The 17,962-nt window shown below is 45.4% G+C and overlaps 1 protein-coding gene across 3 annotated transcripts in view; it reads right to left on the bottom strand.

Moving 5' to 3' along the window:
• The window catches only part of LOC118393920 (C-type lectin domain family 18 member A-like), a 120,729-nt gene that overhangs the window by 67,376 nt on the left and 35,391 nt on the right, over window positions 1-17,962 (bottom strand). The window lies entirely within an intron of this gene.

Genomic DNA, 17,962 nt, shown 5'->3' with positions numbered 1-17,962 from the left:
CAAATGTGAGTAATTTTGCCTTCCATAACCAATGCTACGATGAGAACATGTACTATATACAAATGGCCTGTAACAGAGCCAAATGCAATATGACAATACAACTCAATTGGTTTCAAGGAACAACAATAATGACAGGGAGAGATGAAAGGAAACAAAAGCAACACAATGCAATTAGCTTTCCCACTGTGATCTCAATCTAAACACATTCCAGGATGCCTCTCAACACTAAAAACATCTAAAAACACTACCACAAAGCTTTTAATGTCTCCTGGGGATAGAACAGGACAAGAGTGACCATTTTTGGTACGTGTTCTGTTGTTGTTGTCTAAATGGCAGGCTTCCAGAGGGGGCATTAGCACTATGGGGGTGGAAGAGCATTTTGTGTTGAGGGGTTTGTTAACAGAGGACCCACCTGCACAGCGGACACAGATTGATAGTCTATTAAGGAAAAACCAGGGAGGATACTAACAGACTCAAAGTGGTCACATACACATACAGTACATGGATGAGGCTATTGGACAGTCACCACAGTGCAGCCAGTGCACACATTAGTTGGCCAGGCACCCTGAGCAGATTAGTCAACCCAGAGTCAGGATGTGGGATGGACACACAAACACGTGTAGGGTTGCAAAATTACGCTAACTTTCCCAAAATTCCGGGGGTTTTCAGAAATTCCTTTTGAAAGATTTCTGAAATCAGGAGAGAATGAGCAGAAATTTTGGAAACTTCCACACAGGATTTCTAAAAAACCTGGGAATTTGGGGAAAGTTCCTGGGATTTTTCAAGCCTACACAGATTGTACTTTATAACATGAACACGGCCCTACAGTAAAAAACAAACAGTCATCGACAAGATGTTCTATGCATATTTTTCTATTTAATTCCTTATGGAATTTCTGATCACAGTACAACAGCAGGGGTAGGAATTAACTATTGTAAGAAACACTAACTCCACTCTTTCAACCCTGTCACGCCCTGGTCGAAATATTTTGTGTTTTTCTTTATGTATTTGGTCAGGCCAGGGTGTGACATGGGTTTTTGTATGTGGTGTGTAGCTTAGTGGGATTGTAGCTTAGTGGGGTGTTCTAGGAGAGTCTATGGCTGTCTGAAGTGGTTCTCAATCAGAGGCAGGTGTTTATCGTTGTCTCTGATTGGGAACCATATTTAGGCAGCCATATTCTTTGGTTGTATAGTGGGTGATTGTCCTGAGTGTCTTGACATCCTTATTCTGTGTTAGTTTGCACCAGTTTAGGCTGTTTCGGTTTTCATTACGTTTATTGTTTTGTAGAGTTTGTGTTTTGGATTCATGTTACGTTGTGTGATTAAACATGGATCGCAATATACACGCTGCAGTTTGGTCCGACTCTCCTTCACCACATGAAAACTGTGACAGAATCACCCACCGTAAACAGACCAAGCAGCGTGTCAACAGGCAGGAGCAGCCCAAAGAGGAGCTGCGTATTAAGGATTTCTGGACATGGGAGGAAATCCTTGACGGGAGAGGACCCTGGGCTAAACCAGGGGAGTCTAGCCGACCAAAGGTGCAGCAGGAGAAGAGGAAACAGGAGCAGCCCAAAGAGGAGTACAGTATGGACTATACTTCTTGGGAGGAGATAGACAGGTGGGCGGTCGACCCAGGGAGAGTGCCGGAGCCCGCCTGGGATTCGATGGAGCAGTGCGCGGAAGGTTACAGGAGAATGAGGTTGGCGAAGCAAGCACGACGGCGCAGACGGAAGCCCGGGAATCAGCCCCAAAAATGTCTTGGGGGGGCTTACAGGGATTATGGCAACGCCAGGTAGGAGACCTGCACAAACTCCCTGTGCTTACCGGGGGGCTAGAGAGACCGGGCAGGCACCGTGTTATGCAGTGGTGCGCACGGTGTCCCCAGTGCGGGTGCATAGCCCGGTGCGGTATATTCCAGCTCCGCGTATCGGCCGGGCTAGATTGAGCTTCGAGCCAAATGCCATGAAGCCGGCTCTACGCATCTGGTCCCCAGTGCGTCTCCTTGGGCCGGCTTACATGGCACCAGCCTTGCGCTCGGTGTCTCTGGCTCGCCTACATAGCCCAGTACGGGCTATTCCACCTCGCTGCACTGGCAGGGCGACCGAGAGTATTTAACCAGGTAAGGTTGGGCAGGCTCGGTGCTCAAGAGCTCCAGTGCGCCTGCACGGTCCGGTCTATCCAGTACCACCTCCACACCCCAGCCCTCCGGTAGCAGCTCCCCGCACCAGGCTTCCTGTGCGTGTCCTCGGCCCAGTACCACCAGTGCCAGCACCACGCATCAGGCCTACAGTGCGCCTCGCCTCTCCTGCGCTGTTGGAGCCTTTCTCCTCTCCTGCGCTGCCGGAGTCTCCCGCCTGTCCGGCGCCGCTGCCGGAGTCTCCCGCCTGTCCGGCGCCGCTGCCGGAGTCTCCCGCCTGTCCGGCGCCGCTGCCGGAGTCTCCCGCCTGTCCGTCGCCAGAGCCCCTCAGCCCAGAGGCGCCAGAGCCCGTCAGCCAGGATCCGCCAGAAGTCCCGGTCGGCCAGGATCCGCCAGAAGTGCCCGTCGGCCAGGATCTGCCAGTCGGCCAGGATCTGCCAGTCGGCCAGGATCTGCCAGTCGGCCAGGATCTGCCAGTCGGCCAGGATCCGCCAGTCGGCCAGGATCCGCCAGTCAGCCAGGATCTGCCAGATCTGCTAGTCAGCCAGGATCCGCCAGTCAGCCAGGATCTGCCGGAACCACCAGCAAGCCAGGATCTGGTAGATGCATCAACCTGCCTGAGCTTCCTCTCACTCCTGAGCTTTCTCTCACTCCCGAGCTTTCTCTCACTCCCGAGCTTTCTCTCACTCCCGAGCTTTCTCTCACTCCCGAGCTTTCTCTCACTCCCGAGCTTTCTCTCACTCCCGAGCTTTCTCTCACTCCCGAGCTTTCTCTCACTCCCGAGCTTCCTCTCACTCCCGAGCTTCCCCTCAGTCCCGAGCTGTCCTTCAGTCCCGATCTGCTCCGCAGTCCAGTGGGGTTCTGGGTGAGGACTACTAGGCCATGGTCGGCGGCGAGGGTGGTCTATCCAGGGACGCGAGGAGAGGGGACTAAGACAATTGTGAAGTGGGGTCCACATCCCCCGCCGGAGCCGCCACCATGGACAGACGCCCACCCGGATCCTCCCTATTGATTTGAGGTGCGTTCGGGAGTACGCACCTTAGGGGGGTTCTGTCACGCCCAGGTTGAAGTATTTTGTGTTTTTCTTTATGTATTTGGTCAGGCCAGGGTGTGACATGGGTTTTTGTATGTGGTGTGTAGCTTAGTGGGATTGTAGCTTCGTGGGGTGTTCTAGGAGAGTCTATGGCTGTCTGAAGTGGTTCTCAATCAGAGGCAGGTGTTTATCGTTGTCTCTGATTGGGAACCATATTTAGGCAGCCATATTCTTTGGTTGTATGGTGGGTGATTGTCCTGAGTGTCTTGACGTCCTTATTCTGTGTTAGTTTGCACCAGTTTAGGCTGTTTCGGTTTTCATTACGTTTATTGTTTTGTAGAGTTTGTGTTTTGGATTCGTGTTACGTTGTGTGATTAAACATGGATCGCAATATACACGCTGCAGTTTGGTCCGACTCTCCTTCCCCACATGAAAACCGTGACAAACCCCACTATTGATGTAACATGGAAATCACACAAATCCTAATTCAGTTCCTAATCTGACAAAATGAACAATGCATTGACCTCGATTCTGATTATCCCTTGTTCATGAGTTTATCTCCACAATCTCTGTGTTGAAGTCTGTGAACATGATGACAAAGAGGCCAGAAAGGGTGGAGGACTCGGTATAGAATCTCATCAACCACGAAACCAGTAAACTGAAACAGAGATGCGTCATCAAACAAGTGGCTGCAGCCAGTGACTGTCTGTCAGTGACTGTCTGTCAGTGACTGTCTGTCAGTGACTGTCTGTCAGTGACTGTCTGTCAGTGACTGTCTGTCAGTGACTGTCTGTCAGTGACTGTCTGTCAGTGTGACCAAAACCAAGGTCACATGAAATGAGTTGTAATCATAACCACAGGATTATAAATCCATAATCCCTACTGCCGTGTACTGACTGACTGTTGGCTCCTGCCTCTCCCACTGACCTCTACTCTGCCTCACCACCAGCTATGGTAAATGCTCATATCTAAAGCCAGCTTAATCACATTACCTGGAAGAGAGGAGGCTATGCATAAGCAAAAACATCCTACTTGGAATTTGGATTGTTTTTTTATTCGTTTTTTACTCAGGCAAAAGCTGTGACCTCTTAAACTGGGAGTCAAGCCCCCGATGTGGAAAAGATGATGTAATGAGAGCCCTGAACTGTGTAGAGAGTGGAGTGACATTTTGGCAGTTTTGTGCGCTCCAGGAACAGATGAATTGTGGGGGATCCTGCACAGCGTGGAGCCCTGTGTGTTTTTGGCAAGTGGCATTGCCTATCACACATACACAAGGCTGGCATTCTGCAGTGGCAGAATGGGTAGTTAGTCAAACGAGACAGTTAAAGCACAGCCCGCCCGCCTGCCTGTTCACATCATGCTGACACACAATGCAAAGTCTCTACCATCGTGCTGTTCTCAGATCTGACTTCCTGGATCACTCCCATCTGCTTTCTCTGACAGCAGTCCTGGTCCATTTGATCTCAGATCAGAGTCTGCTGACAGGGTTCTTACTGACGATATCACAAGCTGAGCAACCACCAACATCACTGTCATAACAATAGGCCTAACAAAGCAGCATGACGGGGAGTGGGCGTGAGAGGGAGAGAGAGGATGGAGAAAAAGATGGGGAGACTGTTGAAAGGGGGATAGAGGGAGAGAGAATATGTTAGAAAGACAGTAGAGGAGGTACATCACAACATTCCTGACAGTTGCATTATTGCCCTTACAAAACAACACATGAAAAAATAATGTGGGAAAAAAAACATTATTTTTGGACACGTGTGAAATTTTCATGAGTCAGATACGTGAAACTCAGCCACTCCAGTAGTTCTGCTCTTTGTTTCTGATACAAGCTGCCTGATTGTTTTTCACATATAAAACTGCAAATTCTACTTAAATTCTTGCAGTAGCAATGTTTCCACCGGTTGGAATTAGGATGACGAAATCTTAAAAACCCAAATGCGGGACAAGGGAAAGATTTTGCTTGACATTTGTGGAACAGTGGACAGAAAACATTTCTGGGGACAGGTTAACGCATCACATTGAAATGGACGACATGGTTCTGCTATATAAAGGTCACTGCCTATTTATTAAAGGGGCAATCCGTAGCTGCAACAATTTTTGGACGTATAAATGAATGATATGTACCCATTGATTCTTGAAGAATATAGGAGTATATAGAGCCTTCAGAAAGTATTCACACTCCTTGACTTTTTCCACATCTTGTTGTGTTGCAGCCTGAATTTAAAATGGATTCAATTGAGGTTTGTTTTTGTCGCTGGCCTTCACACAATACCCCATAATGTCAGTCGAATTATGTTTTTACATTTTCTTACTAATTCATTAAAAATTAAAAGCTGAAATGTCTTGTGTCAATAAGCATTCCACCCCTTTGTTATAGCCAATTGTGTAAAAAGTACCCAATTGTCATAAGTAAAGTAAAGATACCGTAACTTAATTGAAAATGAAATCAAGTAAAAGGGAAAGTCATCCAGTAAAATACTACTTGAGTAAAAGTCAAAAAGTATTTGGTTTTAAATATACTTAAATATCAATAGTAAATGTAATTGCTAAAACATCATTAAGTATCAAATTCCTTATATTAAGCAAAACAGATGACATGATTTTTTATGAATTTTTATTTACAGATAGCCAGGGGCATACTCCAACACTCAGACATGATTTGTGTTTAGTGAGTCCGTCAGATCAGAGGCAGCAGAGATGGCCAGGGATGTTCTCTTGATAAGTGTGTGAATTGGACCATCCTGTCCTGCTAAGCATTCAAATTGTAACTAGTACTGTCAGGGAAAATGTATGGAGTAAAAAGTTTTTAAAAATCTTTAGGAATGTGGTGCAATAAAAGTAAAAGTTGTCAAAAATATTAATAGTAAAGTACAGACAGATACGACCCAAAAACTGCTTAATTGGTACTTTAAAGTATTTTTACTTAAGTACTTTATACCACTGGTTATGGCAAGCCTAAATAAAGTTCAGGAGTAAAAATGTGCTTAACAAGGCACATAATAAGTTGCATGGACTCTCACTTTGTGCAATAATAGTGTTTAACATGATCTTTGAATGACTTCTCTGTACCGCACATATACAATTATCAGTAAGGACCCTCAGTTGAGTAGTGCATTTCCAATTCTGTGTTTGAAATCATTATTATCTAGTTGAATAATTTTTCAATTTAAGAGTAATTATTTCTATATAGCCTACGCTTTCTTGTTCTGAACTTCTTATTCGAGTGGGGTGGGTGTGGCTTTGTGACAATGATCGCAAGTGCAGCTGCTCACTGATTTGACAGCCAACACCGCCAAAACATTGCTATACGGTCGTCTGCTATCGCAGGTTAGTGCTTGATTTGATTGAATCGAGGCCTTAAGTGCAAAAGTGCTTTAATGTGGACTGTCATCACATGCAGTATATATATATTTTTTAAAGGGCATTATCATCATTTTTTTACAATTTCACAGTATTATTCCAACCTCATAGTGTGGTAATATATATAAAACATGGTCAAATCATGTTTTTGACTGCAGTGGGCCTTTAATAAATGTCTTCTCGCCCTTTCTCTCTTTTTCTGGACCGTCTGATATTCTAGTTATTTTCAGGACAGTCCGATACTCTAGTTAAAGACAGCAATACAGACAGACAGACATACCAGTATCTAATAACTACTCTGTCAAAGGTGAAAATGAACCTCATTCTGTGTTGGCTCCCTAACCAGAAACAGTGGCATCCCCCAAGGCCCAGAATCATACACATGCACACACATACACGCATGCAGTGGCTAAGATGTGCAATAGAAATAGCATCTTCCCTGTGAACCGATGTAATCCCAGTCTCCACAGTTATTGACAACTCCAGTGAAGGCTCAGCTGGGTAGAAGTTTCAGCTCTAGCCCTCGGTCCTGAATACTCTCTCTCTGTCCTCTCTGCTCCAGTGAGAGAGAGCTGACACTGTGCCCTTATTCTTCCTCCTGAGCTGTTTCGGTCTACGATCGATTCACACAGTCTAGCAGTGCAGGAGAGCCTGTCAAGCACACAGCCTGACGCCTCAGAGAGTCCAAAACCAGCACCATTCTGTTGGCCAGCACACTATCACAGTTACGGACTTCTGTTGTAGCTCAATCTCATGCACCCATGATCACACATACTGTAGCATGTATGTAGACATGCATAAGTGATCTCTTTCTTCCTCTCTGGCTGACTGTCTCTGTCTGGCTATCTCTGTCTCTCGCAAGCATCCACGTACACACACACACACACACACACACACAGATGAATGACAGATACATAGCACGCCCACGTCCTCTCAAACACACCTCTCCAGTTCTTGGTTAAGCACAGCTGTGTTCGGAGAGTAAACAGTCGAGTTCCTCAACTCGGGATCCTTTCACTACCTCACTCACTCCTCTCTCTCCTTCTCTCGTTCTGTCTCTCGTTCCATTAGACAGGGTTATCCCTGGCCAGGCGTAAGGGTCGGCATGAGGAAATACCAGAGGGAGAGAGAAAGGGGGATAGAGTAAGGAGAGGGGAAATAGGGACAGGGGGATTTAGGGAATAGAGAGGCAGTGGGAGAGAAACCAAGAGAAAGTAGAGAGGAAGGAGAAAAGAGATGTGAAAGAAAGGGGAGTGAAAAGTAGAAAAGGGGGGGTGAAAAAAGGGATAGACAGGGAGAGACAAAAATAGGGAAGGAGGTATAAGGTAGAAGGGAGGTATAAGCAGAGAGAGAGAGTCGGAGATGCGTACATACAAACTAAAATATAGAGACACAGACACATAGAGTGGTATCTTTTGCCTGGCATACTCACATCGTGGGCTGCGGTGGTGCTCACTTTTAAACAGGGTCATATCAGGGACGCCAAACAAAGAGGGCGGCTGTGGCTTTCAGACTGGAGACAGACAGATGGCTGGATGCTTTCCCTGCTTCTCTCTCTCACAATCACTCTATTTTCCTCTCTCCTTATGTCCTCTCTTTCTTTCTTCCTGCTTTGGCTCTCTCTCTGAAGGCAGGCAGGCTGTGGACTGAGGACTGTGTTACTACTGAATCAATGACAGAGCAGTTAGAGCAGCACCATCAGTATGTACCATCTGTCCCTCTGCAGCGGGGGTGGACAGAAGAAGCACTGGGATAGCCCATTAGCTCCAGCAGGCAGGGGGGGTTAGTGTGAGTGTGTAAATAGTTTTTTCACAGCAAGAGGAGCCTGGCTGGGGCTCAGGGTTTATAGAGCCTGCCCAGGCAAAGAGAGAGCGGCCAAGAAGTGTGTGTGTGTGTGTGTGTGTGTGTGTGTGTGTGTGTGTGTGTGTGTGTGTGTGTGTGTGTGTGTGTGTGTGTGTGTGTGTGTGTGTGTGTGTGTGTGTGTGTGTGTGTGTGTGTGTGTGTGTGTGTGTGTGTGTGTGTGTGTGTGTGGTGAAGTGAGTGTAACTCTATCCACAGCCGGGGGCTGAGGGAGTGAAGGGGGCAGGGGAGGGCAGGGGTCTAAGAGAGGAGCATGAATCTGAGGACAAAGCAGAGCCACATACAGAGAACACGAGAGGAGCTCACCACTGACCTCATATCACACAGGGATGGCATTATACACAGGCACTCACATGCACCAAACACACACACGTCATACAGAGAATGTGGGTGTTGTGGGTGACAACTGGATGAGTTAACAGTGGAGATACTTGAGGATGAGGGGAAAGGGGGAGGGAGACAGAGAGGGCGGGCAGGGAGAGCGAGCGATAGAGAGAGTGGGGGGAGCGATAGAGAGAGAGCGGAATGGGGTGGGAGAGAAAGAGAGAGGAGGGGGAGAGACTCACCTCCCAGTTGTGGAGAGAGCAACATTAATTAAGCCTTATCTAAAACAGAGTCATTCTACTGAGGCTAAGACACACACACACACACATGCACGCAATCAAACGCTCACACACATACAGTATAAACACAGGCAGTGTCCCTCGAGTGCAATGTGATTAGGGTGAGGAGCTAGATATTACAGACAGGTATAGCAGACCTGGTGTTTGTTCCCCTGCACTTGATTAACCAGTCATTTACTCAACAACAGAAACACGTCAGTGCATAGTGGACCCCATCAGACAACTCCAAAGTGTGGACACCTACCTTCAAACACTCATACAATGCCTTCAGAAAGTATTCACACCCCTTGACTTTTTACATATTTTCCACAGCCCAAATTGAAAATGTATTATATTTAGATGTTTGTGCCACTGATCTATACACAGTACCCCACAATTTCAAAGTGGAATATTGTTTTTTGAAATGATTACAAGTTAATAACAATGTAAATCTGAAATGCTTTGAGTCAATAAGTATTCAACCCCTCAAGCCTAAATACTGTACATTCAGGAGTAAACATTTGTTTCTGGTCTGGCTGTGTTGTTGTCCGGCAGTAGCCAGCTCGCTAAATCAGACCCTTTCCTAAGCCATGGATGGAGATGGGGATTTGGACTTGCGGTTTTGACTTAATTCTCTGTACAGGCCAATGATTATGATGTCGAAGATTATGAGACGATTGAATTTCTATATGTAGCCTTGTAGGTTCAAGTTAACTAGCTACCTAACTTAGCTGTTTCATTGTTGCCCATGCAAGGGAGTTAGCTCTGTAGCCTATGACAACAAAAACTAAAAGTGTACTGTATGACAGAGCTATAGGCCGTTTTGCCAACATGAAAGAGAGGAGGATGGCATTGGCTTTCAACTAGTCTACAAGTAGGGTGAGTTAACTTTCTTCTTTTTTAAACTTGTGCACGCACGCACACACACACACACACACACACACACACACACACACACACACACACACACACACACACACACACACACACACACACACACACACACACACACACACACACACACACACACACACACACATAGAAATCAGTACTATGGACAGCCACATGATATTTAGGAGCATTGATTGGACTACATTGTTTTTGTTATCTTTAAGTTTGTCTTCACTGTATTAAACTAAGCATACATAGCCTAGTTGTTTGATGATGTTGAAGTGGTGCTTGAATAGCGGAAGCAGTGCTCCTGTTGTCTTTGTGCTGACTTGCGGTAACTCAGTGGTTCCATAGTAGTAATTGTTTGTTTAGTAAACTGTATAAAACATTGACTTGCTTGACCATGCAGTAGGTCATGTAACTGTTTGTTACATGCAATATGTTTCTGGACTTCCCCAGACAGATGTTGCTCTCCGGTTTTGTGAAGAAACACATTTATTCCGCCTCTGTGTGACTGTCTTTTTGTTGTCTCGGCCTTATGGTGTATCACAGTGGCGTATGAACGAATGGGTTATAGAGCAAACAACACAGTTATCACAACAGAGGGTGTAATATGGCTTTTTACTGGCTTGGCTTGGCTTCCCCAGTGATTTTACTCACACACTGCTACTGCTCTGTGTGCAATAATAGCGGTTAACATGATTTTTGAATGATTACCCCATCACTGTACCCCACACATCTGTAAGGTCCCTCAGTTGAGTAGTGAATTTCAAGCACAGATTCAAGCACAAAGACCAGGGAGGCTTCCCATGCCTCACAAGGAAGGGCACCTATAGGTAGATGGGTAAAAATAAAAAAGCAGACATTGAATATCCCTTTGACTATGGTGAAGTTATCAATTAGACTTGGTATATCAATACAACCAGTTACAACAACGATTTTGTATTTATTTATTTCACCTTTATTTAACCAGGTAGGCCAGTTGAGAACAAGTTCTCATTTACAACTGTGACCTGACCAAGATAAAGCAAAGCAGTGCGACACAAATAACAACACAGAGTTGCACATGGAATAAACAAACATACAGTCAATAACACTATAGAACAGTCTATATACAGTGTGTGCAAATGAAGGAAGATTAGGGAGGTAAGGCAATAAATAGGCCGTAGTGGTGAAATAATTACAATTTAGCAAATAAACACTGGAGTGATCGATGTGCAGAAGATGAATGTGCAAGTAGAGATACTGGGGTGCAAAGGAGCATACAGGTGACCTTCCTAACTCAGTTTCCGGAGAGGAAGGAAACCACTCAGGGATTTCACCATGAGGCCAATGGTGATTTTAAAACAGTTTTAAAACAGAGTTTAATGGCTGTGACAGGAGAAAACTGAGGATGGATCAATAACATTGTAGTTACTCCACAATACTAACCTACTGGAGTGAAGCCTGTACAGAATAAAAATATCACAAAACATGCATCCTGTTTGCAATAAGGCAGTAAAGCAATACTGCAAAAAATGTGTCGAAGAAATACACTTTTATCCTGAATGCAATCATTATGTTCAGGGCAAATCTAACACAATACATCACAGAGTACCACTCTTCATATTTCAAGCATGGTGGTGGCTGCATCATGTTATGGATATCATCGTCATCAGCAAGGACTAGGAAGTTTTTTTTATGTATTGACTCAGGGGGTTGAATACTTATCTAATCAAGATATATTAGTGTTTTCTTTTTCATTCATCTTTTAAAAAAAAATATATATATATATAAAATTTCTTCCACTTTGACTTCACAGAGTATTTTGTGTAAATTGTTGAAAAAACAACAACAATTAAATCCATTTTAATCCCAATTTGGAACACAACAAAATGTGGAAATAGTCAAGAGGTGTAAATACTTTCTGAAGGCACTGTATGTACATGCATCCATGCAGATATAGGCAAGCAATCATGCACACGTGCACAAACACACACATGCATGCACACACGCACACACACGCACATACATATACTGTATAAATCAATCCATGAAGGCTGAGCCTAGGATAAATACCTCTGCTGTAGCTCCCTGCACCATTAATATCACTTAGGCCTGTGTTTACAATCATCATAACCATTAACACCAAAATCAACTGAATCAATCTGTAACCATCAGCATCGTTAATAGTTGTTCCTTTGTTTAGTGTACTGTTGTGCATACAGGCCTGTAGAATGTAGCGCTGATGGTCCCAGGGTAGAGGCTTTCATCTAGGTATTTAATTAGGCTATTAAAAAGTCAACACAGAGTAAACTGGCTTTAGGCAGAGAGGCTGTTGTTGTCAACACTTAATAACACTTTGTAAAGCCGTAAGAAAACCTCTGATTTCTACTGATCCGTATGATAACAGTTGTGTTTGTTTGCTCATGACTTGGGGTTGTGGTTTGGGAGGGAAGTGGTAAACACACACACGCACACGCACGCACGCACACACGCACGCGCACGCACGCACGCACGCACGCACGCACGCACGCACGCACGCACGCACGCACGCACACACACACACACACACACACACACACACACACACACACACACACACACACACACACACACACACACACAGGTATTAAAGGGTATGAAGCATGAGTTTCTACACACCAAAGTAACAACACAGTTTGGTCAAAGACTTAGTAACTTAGTTGTAGTCACAATCTATATAGTTTTTTAAATATTTCTTAGCTTTTATCTGGATATTGTTGGAACTACCCACAATGCACTAATTCTCAAAGTCATGTGGAGAACCGTTGCTACCTAGCTAATTCCAGCTGGCTAATGTTCACTACTTGCCATGCTAGCATGTAATTACATTCCAAACCAAGTGTTGACACTGGTGAGCTACAATGTACATCCACAAAGAAGAAAACATATACGTAAATTAATGCGGGAAAACTGCAACTCCTGTGCGTTTGGTAGTGGAAGTTGAGCGAGTCGTGTTGTAGTAGTTTTCTGTTGTTTGTAACTAGTGCAGTAATACCCACATAGTGCAATAATACCCACAAGGAAGGGGTTACAACTTATTTGTGGCCCACTCATTTGTGACCCAAAAACGAGTAGCTTTGAAGTCGGAATGGATTTTCCGGTTGAAGCGAGCAGATTGGAGTATGGGAACCATGCACACATCTACTGTATGCGATGCTCATTTCACCCTGGAGGACTTTCGATGGCTTAGTATAACCAGTGAAAGGCAGGTTTAGAAATGAGACTCTGACTGAAACCAGACCCCGCCCTGTGCAACTGGGTACTGGACTTCCTGACGGGCCGCCCCCAGGTGGTGAGGGTAGGTAACATCTCCACCCCGCTGATCCTCAACACCGGGGCCTCACAAGGGTGCGTTCTGAGCCCTCTCCTGTACTCCCTGTTCATCCACGACTGTGTGGCCATGCACGCCTCCAACTCAATCATCAAGTTTGCGGACGACACTACAGTGGTAGGCTTGATTACCAACAACGACGAGACGGCCTACAGGGAGGAGGTGAGGGCCCTAGGAGTGTGGTGTCAGGAAAATAACCTCACACTCAACGTCAAAAAAACAAAGGAGATGATTGTGGACTTCAGGAAACAGCAGAGGGAACATCCCCCTATCCACATCGACGGGACAGTAGTGGAGAGGGTAGTAAGTTTTAAGTTCCTCGGGGTACACATCACGGACAAACTGAATTGGTCCACCCACACAGACAGCGTTGTGAAGCTCACCTCAGGAGGCTGAAGAAATTCGGCTTGTCACCAAAAGCACTCACAAACTTCTATAGATGCACAATCGAGAGCATCCTGTCGGGCTGTATCACCGCCTGGTACGGCAACTGCTCCGCCCACAACTGTAAGGCTCTCCAGAGGGTAGTGAGGTCTGCACAACGCATCACCGGGGGAAAACTACCTGCCCTCCAGGCGAGGTCAGTACAGGTGCATCAAAGCAGGGACTGAGAGACTGAAACAGAGCTTCTATCTCAAGGTCATCAGACTGTTAAACAGCCACCACTACCATTGAGTGGCTGCTGCCAACATACTGACTCAACTCCAGCCACTTTAATATAGGAAATTGATGGGAATTGATGTAAAAAATGTATCACTAGCCACTTTAAACAATGCCACTTAATATAATGTTTACATACCCTACATTACTCATCTCATATGTATATGTATATACTGTACTCTATATCATCTACTGCATCTTGCCATCTTTATGTTATACATGTATCACTAGCCATCAATATGCCACTTTTATGTTTATATACCCTACATTACTCATCTCATATGTATATACTGTACTCGATACCATCTACTGCATCTTGCCTATGCCGTTCTGTACCATCACTCATTCATATATCTTTATGTACATATTCTTTATCCCTTTACACTTGTGTGTTTAACGTAGTAGTTGTGGAATTGTTAGGTTAGATTACTCGTTGGTTATTACTGCATTGTCGGAACTAGAAGCACAAGCATTTCGCTACACTCGCATTAACATCTGCTAACCATGTGTATGTGACAAATCAAATTTGATTTGATTTGACAATAGGTAAGTCTCCGCTCACTGTACTTTATATCTGCTGGATTTTTTGTTGTGTTCTGTGTGTTCCTGCCTATGCTAGACTAGTTGTTCCAAAGATATTTATAACTAACCCCATCTGTGGTTGTTCTCTGGCTTACTACTTAGCAATGCCAACCGTGGTGGTTGGCTAGCTAGGCTAGTTAGCTGGCTGGGCTAGCTAGCAGGCTAAAATAACTAACTTTAGCTGGTTGGCTTGCTGGCTAAGATAACTCAAAAAATAGAAATGTGAGGTGTAACTTTGCATTCGGACTTTTGATGAGTATTCTGATGCAAATTCATATGCTACATGTGGTTACGTTTATGCTACCTTACCTTTAAGGCCATCTCCACCAGCACTCTGAAAGAGCCATTCTAATCCATGTAATTACCCATCAGGATTTACACGGGTGACTAAATAATGCTCTTCAACAAACAAAGACACACTAATCACTGTGCAGTAACATACATATACACACACACACACACACACTTGAATAAACTCTCTCTTCACATACACAGGCACAACCATAGCCTACTGCATCACTGGAGTGTGGTGAAGACTCACGAGACCTGTCTCTCCACTAGTGCGCTCTCCGATCTCCCGCCAATTGAGAGTGCTTTGTTTCCGTATTGAAAATGTTTTATGTTGTTTGTTAAATATTCCATATAATATTACAATAATCGCCAGCGTTACACCATCGCATTAATATACCGTTTACTGCAAAATTGTAGACATTTTTGTTTCATGTTTGGTAGGCCTACAATATGTTGTTGCATTTCATTTATAATTTCCTCACCTCTGAGTGGGCTCAATGTTTATAGTGCACATGAACATTCACGATATACATTTTTTCATCAAATGTGTTTGTTTGCTGTGTCCTCAGAGTTAAATGTTCGGCACCAGTCAAAGTTCAATGTGTGCATTGGCACGTTAAAATAGTTACAGCAGAAATCCATCTCGAACATTGGGGGAGATGAAACAACGGAGCTCCATTGATTTTCAAAGAATGAAAGCGAAGCGGGCAGGGGACAGTTGGCCGGTAGCGTGAACAGGGCTGGACCAAAGTTGGGGAAAGCTGAAAGCATTTTTTAAACTTCTTTCTTCTCCATGTCAGTCAAACAGTGAAATCCAAGGCCCTACAAGCCCAACAACTGACTCAGTGAGGGTAGCTAAGTCATTATTGTTCAGAACCTCACTGGTCAGTTACACACATTCTAGTTCGTGACATTGACTTGGATCATCGCTCCAGACTTTCTCCCAAACTTTTTAAACGAAGGTAATGCAGAGAGTGGGATAGGGGGAGGATTAGAGAGAGTGGGATAGGGGGAGGATTAGAGAGAGTGGGATAGGGGGAGGATTAGAGAGAGTGGGATAGGGGGAGGATTAGAGAGAGTGGGATAGGGGGAGGATTAGAGAGAGTGGGATAGGGGGAGGATTAGAGAGAGTGGGATAGGGGGAGGATTAGAGAGAGTGGGATAGGGGGAGGATTAGAGAGAGTGGGATAGGGGGAGGATTAGAGATAGTGGGATAGGGGGAGGATTAGAGAGAGTGGGATAGGGGGAGGATTAGAGAGAGTGGGATGGGGGAGGATTAGAGAGAGTGGGATAGGGGGAGGATTAGAGAGTAGGGGGGATAGTGGGGGGAGGATTAGAGAGAGTGGGATAGGGGGAGGATTAGAGAGAGTGGGATAGGGGGAGGATTAGAGAGAGTGGGATAGGGGGAGGATTAGAGAGAGTGGGATAGGGGGAGGATTAGAGAGAGTGGGATAGGGGAGGATTAGAAAGAGTGGGATAGGGGGAGGATTAGAGAGAGTGGGATAGGGGGAGGATTAGAGAGAGTGGGATAGGGGGAGGATTAGAGAGAGTGGGATAGGGGGAGGATTAGAAAGAGTGGGATAGGCGGAGGATGAGAGAGAGAACCAATGCAGTAGAACTCTGACACGGCCCAGAAAACTGATCCAGAAGGTGGGAGGGGGGGAGAGAGGTGGGAGAAGAAAGAGAGAGGGGTAGGAGACAAAGGAACAGAGGCAAAAAGGAACAGGCATTGGGAGAAGGTGAGACAGTGTTAGTGAGGGAGAGAGTTGGAGAGGCAGTGAGACAGAGTTAAGGGATAGAGAGAGAGGAAGGTGAAGGATAGGGAGAGAGGAGGATAATTGGCATGATAACTCAGAGGTAGTGTGGAGGAGAAAGAAAGTGGAGAGAAAGAGAGAGGCACAAGGGAAAGAGAAAAATATAGAGGAGTGAGGGGGAAGGAGAGCGAGCACTGAGGAACAAGGCCAAAGAGAGGGGGCAGGGAGGAGAGGGAGGGGGAGAGGGAGATATGGCCAGGGTGTAGAAAAGGGAGGGAAGTGGTACTTGCTATGTCTGGACACATCTATTCTCATCAGAGGGGAAATCAGAGCCAGTCATACACACACACTCACATGCGCACACTCACATGCACACAGAAGTAAAAAAGTAATCATATGCACCCCCCCCCACACACACACACACCACACACACAACTGATGTCGAGTGTTCACAGATGTATTACTGAGTCTTGACATAATAATCTTCTCTTTAAATGCACCACTACTCCTCTCCCAGACGCTACAGATCAGAAAAGGCAGCTCATACATTATCATTGACGGCCTTTCTCTTTATTTTCCCTCCCCTTTCACTCTCTTTCACTCCCCCTTCTCTTCTCTTTCTCTCTCCCTCACCCTCTAACTTTTCCCTCTCTCACATATTCTCTCCATTTCTATCTTGCTCTGTCTGCCTGTGTCTCCTGCTTTTTCTCTCTCTCCCTCCCTTAACCCCCCACTTTCTGTCTGTCTCCCTCCCTCAACCCCCCACTTGCTGTCTGTCTCCCTCCATCATCTCTCTGGCTGGAGTGTTCTGTGTGCGAGAGCCTCATTATGTCCGGTGTAGAGGTGCCATCTCAAGTGGACAAAGAGTCAGGGTCTGGGTCTCTAAGCCATGACCAGCCATCTGTTAAAACTTGCCTGGGCGAGAAGGGAGTATGTGTGTTTGACTGTGTGTGTTTGAGATTGATGCCACTTGATCAAAGAGCCAGTGCCCAGATATGGGGGGGTGTAACCGTGGCAGCAGTGAGTGTTGGAAGGGCTAATGGGAGAAGGACTGCAGCCAAGCTTTCATTCCACTAGAAAGCTCTAACCAAGTGATCCAACCCAACCTCCCATTCACTCCACAGTCCACACTACAGTACCTCCAGTACAGCCCACTACACTGTACACTCAAACCTGCACTGCATATCAACTGCAGTCCTGTAGGGCTGTTTATGATGGAGTTTCACCCTCCATACTGCAGCACTCACTACACTGTCATTAATAAGACAATGGCCCTGCTTGAATACATCCTAAGTGCATCATTCCTTCCTCCGTCCTTTGACTGATCACTGATTTGACAAGACTGGGTCTGTAAAACCTGTAATGGAACTCTGCCTTTCACCCATCCAATCATGTTAGATCAGTGATTACTTCAAGGAAGATAAACAGG

This window comes from Oncorhynchus keta, chromosome 14 (assembly GCF_023373465.1).
Source record: "Oncorhynchus keta strain PuntledgeMale-10-30-2019 chromosome 14, Oket_V2, whole genome shotgun sequence".
NCBI classification, from domain to species: Eukaryota; Metazoa; Chordata; class Actinopteri; order Salmoniformes; family Salmonidae; genus Oncorhynchus; species Oncorhynchus keta.
Note: the sequence above shows the minus strand (reverse complement) of the source record. Positions and strands in the feature narration are given on the sequence as shown.